This window comes from Bombina bombina, chromosome 4 (assembly GCF_027579735.1).
Source record: "Bombina bombina isolate aBomBom1 chromosome 4, aBomBom1.pri, whole genome shotgun sequence".
In the NCBI taxonomy this organism is placed as follows: domain Eukaryota; kingdom Metazoa; phylum Chordata; class Amphibia; order Anura; family Bombinatoridae; genus Bombina; species Bombina bombina.
In genome coordinates this window covers 484,816,279-484,822,087 of record NC_069502.1, presented here as the reverse complement: position 1 = coordinate 484,822,087, position 5,809 = coordinate 484,816,279, and positions in this window count along the sequence as shown.

Sequence of the window (5,809 nt, the reverse complement as noted above, 5' to 3'; positions counted from 1 at the left end):
CAAAATAAAAAAATGCCCTACCCTATTCTAAAATTAAAATAGAAAAGCTCTTTTACCTTACCAGCCCTTAAAATGGCCCTTTGCGGGGCATGCCCCAAAGAATTCAGCTCTTTTGCCTGTAAAAAAAACATACAATACCCCCCCCCAACATTACAACCCACCACCCACATACCCCTAATCTAACCCAAACCCCCCTTAAATAAACCTAACACTAAGCCCCTGAAGATCTCCCTACCTTGTCTTCACCTCGCCGGGTTCACCGATCCGTCCACCGAAGTCTTGATCCAAGCCTCCGAAGTCTTGATCCAAGCCCAAGCGGGGGCTGAAGAGTGAAGTCTTGATCCAAGCGGGCAGAAGAGGACATCCGGACCAGCAAACATCTTCATCCAAGCCGCATCTTCTATGTTCTTCAATCCGATGACGACCGGCTGATCTTCAAGACCTCCAGCCGCGGATCCATCCATCTTCACCGACAACTTCCCGACGAATTACGGTTCCTTTAAATGACGTCATCCAAGATGGCGTCCCTTGAATTCCGATTGGCTGATTGGATTCTATCAGCCAAATGGAATTAAGGTAGGAAAATTCTGATTGGCTGATGGAATCAGCTAATCAGATTCAAGTTCAATCCGATTGGCTGATCCAATCAGCCAATCAGATTGAGCTCGCATTCTATTGGCTGATCGGATTGGATCAGCCAATTGGATTGGATCAGCCAATTGGATTGAACTTGAATCTGATTGGCTGATTCCATCAGCCAATCAGAATTTTCCTACCTTAATTCCGATTGGCTGATAGAATCCTATCAGCCAATCGGAATTCGAGGGACGCCATCTTGGATGACGTCCCTTAAAGGAACCGTCCTCTTCTGTCCACTTGGATCAAGACTTCAGCCGGAGGATGGACGTCACTCTTCAGCCCCCGCTTGGGCTTGGATCAAGACTTCGGTGGACGGATCGTTGAACCCGGCGAGGTGAAGACAAGGTAGGGAGATCTTCAGGGGCTTAGTGTTAGGTTTATTTAAGGGGGGTTTGGGTTAGATTAGGGGTATGTGGGTGGTGGGTTGTAATGTTGGGGGGGGTATTGTATGTTTTTTTTACAGGCAAAAGAGCTGAATTCTTTGGGGCATGCCCCGCAAAGGGCCCTTTTAAGGGCTGGTAAGGTAAAAGAGCTTTTCTATTTTAATTTTAGAATAGGGTAGGGCATTTTTTTATTTTGGGGGTCTTTGTTATTTTATTAGGGGGCTTAGAGTAGGTGTAATTAGTTTAAAATTGTTGTAACATTTTTCTAATGTTTGTAAATATTTTTTTATTTTTTTGTAACTTAGTTCTTTTTTATTTTTTGTACTTTAGTTAGTTTATTTCATTGTATTTATTTGTAGGTATTTTATGTAATTAATTTATTGATAGTGTAGTGTTAGGTTTAATTGTAGATACTTGTAGGTATTGTATTTAATTAATTTATTGATAGTGTAGTGTTAGGTTTAATTGTAACTTAGGTTAGGATTTATTTTACAGGTAATTTTGTAATTATTTTAACTAGGTAGCTATTAAATATTTATTAACTATTTAATAGCTATTGTACCTGGTTAAAATAAATACAAAGTTGCCTGTAAAATAAATAGTAATCCTAAAATAGCTACAATATAATTATAATTTATATTGTAGCTATATTAGGGTTTATTTTACACGTAAGTATTTAGCTTTAAATAGGAATAATTTATTTAATAAGAGTTAATTTATTTCGTTAGATAAAAATTATATTTAACTTAGGGGGGTGTTAGGTTTAGGGTCAGAATTAGCTTTAGGTGTTAAAAAATGTATTAGAGTAGCGGTGAGCTCCGGTCGGCAGATTAGGGGTTAATGCTTGAAGTTAGGTGTCGGCGATGTTAGGGAGGGCAGATTAGGGGTTAATACTATTTATTATAGGGTAATTGAGGCTGGAGTGAGGCGGATTAGGGGTTAATACATTTATTATAGTAGCGGTGCGGTCCGGTCGGCAGATTAGGGGTTAATAAGTGTAGGTAGGTGGCGGTGACGTTGGGGGCGGCAGATTAGGGGTTAATAAATATTATGTAGGTGTCGACGGTATTAGGGGCAGCAGATTAGGGGTTAAAAAAAATATGCAGGTGTCAGCGATAGCGGCAGATTAGGGGTTAATAAGTGTAGGTAGGTGGCGGTGACGTTGGGGGCGGCAGATTAGGGGTTAATAAATATTATGTAGGTGTCGACGGTATTAGGGGCAGCAGATTAGGGGTTAAAAAAAATATGCAGGTGTCAGCGATAGCGGGGGAGGCAGATTAGGGGTTAATAAATATAATATAGGGGTCGGCGATGTTAGGGGCAGCAGATTAGGGGTACATAGGGATAACGTAGCTGGCGGCGGTGTACAGAGCGATTAGGGGTTAAAATTTTTTAATGGAGTGGCAGCGATGTGGGGGGACCTCGGTTTAGGGGTACATAGGTAGTTTATGGGTGTCAGTGTACTTTAGAGCACAGTAGTTAAGAGCTTTATAAACCGGCGTTAGCCCAGAAAGCTCTTAACTACTGACTTTTTTCTGCGGCTGGAGTTTTGTCATTAGATTTCTAACGCTCACTTCAGCCAAGACTCTAAATACCGGCGTTAGAAAGATCCCATTGAAAAGATAGGATACGCAAATGGCGTAGGGGGATCTGCAGTATGGAAAAGTCACGGCTGCAAAGTGAGCGTTAGACCCTTTCCTGACTGACTCCAAATACCTCCAAATACCAGCGGGCGGTAAAAAACAGCGTTAGGAGCCTCTAACGCTGGTTTTGACGGCTACCGCCAAACTCTAAATCTAGGCCTTAGTGAATGGCAGGTCCATAGTAGATTCTAATAAATGTAATGGATGTACAATATGACATATGTTAGAGTGAGTTATTATATCATTGTTATGCAACTTTAGCTAAAATAAATAGTAAATATACAATAGAACTGCATAATGAACAAGTGTTTAACATAAAAGACATTTAAATATCATTCAGTCTTAATTTTAATTGAACAGTATATTTTTTTTATGACAGATTTCAAAATGTACTTATAATTTGCAAACCAGTTTGTCATGTGACAGTCATCAGCCAATTACAGAATCATATACATTTGTTATCTTTTTCACATAGTCAGTAGTAGCTGGTGTCACAGAAAGTGTGCAAATAAAAATACCTTGCACAAATTGATAATGGAAGTAAACTGAACATTCCCTTAAATCTGCATGCTCTATCTGAATCAGGAAAATGTAACGTTGACTTTAGTGTCCCTTGAAATAAATACATTTCTTAATAAAAGTTTTAAATCCATATTACAGTTGTGCTTATTATCAGCAATTAATCAGACAGGTCAATGAGTTACCCATTGGATTCTGCTATACCTAATAATTGCTGATGTTGTTGCAAAGAATGAGAGGTAGTTGAGCCAATGGCAGTAGGAGACATAAATAGAACCCAGCCTGTGATACATGAGGCTATGAGGCATCTTCTTATTTATTATTTATACAGCCTGGGGTATAGTCTTCTCCATCATCTGGTGGTGACAGTAGTGGTAACTGCAATATTGTATTTGATTCAAAACAGGAACTAATGTAAATGTGTCACATTCAAGTCTCCATGCTCTTTAAGACCTACTGAATAATGGTTTGGAGACATTGCTTTAACCAGAGCAGTTATATTGCACAGATGTTGAGCTGCATTTGCTTTACAGTAGTTTTCATTTGAGGGCCTTGTCAGTAGTATGGCTCAGTTTACTTTTTGCAAGGTTTAAAAAAAAAAAATGTAATGGCCCTGAGAGAGCAATACTAATCTTATTTCCTTTAAAGGGACAGTAAAGTCAAAATCATACTTTAATGGATTGGATAGAGTGTGACATTTTAAAAACTTTTCAATTTATTTATTTCTATTAACTCTGCTTAGTTCTTTTACCCTTTGTTAAAGAGTAATCATAGGTGAGCTCAGGAACATGTCTTTAGCTGACAGCAGTGTTTGCAGTATTTTTTATAGCAATGTCATACATCAGGCCCAAACTGGTTATCGGGCAATCCAGGTTAGCTTAGCCCAGTCAGTACAAAGCATGGCCCGATAATTAAAGTTCCCATGTGGAACTACAATTACCAGCCCATTCTTTGTAGTATAGATAGTAGGAAGAGAGCGCCATCAGAGAGCGCTACATAGGGGCGGGCCACAAGTTTAGATGTGGAACTCGGATTGTGCGGAGACTCTGAGGAGGCTGGCTGTCACCTGCATGTCAACAGTGGACCATGGAGCTGCTGCATGGTAATTTTGGATGGAGGGAGGTAGGCAGGCTGTCCAGCCTGGCCCCTATTTGTGGTTAAGCTAACAGTTACAGTAGTTATGACAGCCAACTGCCCTTCACCCACTTACACCAATGCATATATATATATATATATATATATATATATATATATATATATATATATATAGGGGGAAATAGATCCGCACTCACTGGACTTTAAACAACAAACGTGGTTTTATTGTGACATTTCTGGGATCAAACCGTCCCCTTCATCCCCTTTTTGGTCTGATGAAGGGGACGGTTTGATCCCCGAAACATCACAATAATACCATGTTTGTTGTTTAAAAGTCCAGTGAGTGCAGATCTATTTCTCCACTATTGATACTCCTGTTCCTGACACCCTGGCTGTTTCTGAGGAAGTGAGCGTGCTAATCCCACAACTACTTGTTTTATATATATATATATATATATATATATATATATATATATATATATATATATATATATATATATATATATATATATATATATATATATATATATATATATAAAATCATCCAAATACCAGCATAACCCACCACTTGACAACCGCCTGGGTGCAAACTTGAAATGCAATATACCAAACCAAAAAAAGGTGCACTCTCAGGTCTTTTTTAGTGAAGTAAACAAATTACTTTATTTGGAACGTTTTCGGGGATCTAGTCCCCTTTGTCAGTATAATTAAGTGATGAACACAACAAAATATTTATAGTGTAAAACAACAAATAAACAAGACTCATACCAAGCTTGAAGTGTGGCACCAAACATCCGCCCTGGAACGCAGCTTGCGTTCCACTGACTCGTAAGACCGGAAGTCATACAAACCTCACTTCCTGTTATGTGATCCATTATGTTACAGGCTGAAAATCAGCTAATATATCAATTTAACACGTGTATTTTAAATGTCATAATTACTACAGTGAGGACAAGTATATACCCTCCTTTATTCAAGGTGTGATTATAAGGCTAAGTGTACAGACATATTTACGGCTCAATGTTACCAAGGCAACCAGTGTTACTTGCTGTTGCCATGGTTACATGTACACAAATGACGATATGTGCAAGAAGCATGTGTTTGCATATTAGGACATCAATTGAGTTTGGATATTTGCAAGGTCCTATGCTAGCATGCCTTCTCATATGTACTGTTATAATAAAAACATATATACAAATAATGATAGATATATATACACAAATAATGATGTACACAATTGGCAAACATTAGGATATTAGGCTGCCTGTTAACGTCAACAACCTACAAGGTCTCATGTTATCTTGCCCTTTTGTGCATGCAACATATCTATCATAGATACTTTATACATATCAACAGTGATCCCCAATCGGATTTACTTATTAGGGGTTGTGGCTTTACCATATACATCACTGATCACAAAAAAATAAAAAATAGGATCATGAAAATATGTAATGCACCTAAGGACTGTATTGTCATGTTTATAATATTCAAATACTGCTACAATTAGGGTCACAGATTTCTGTGCTACAT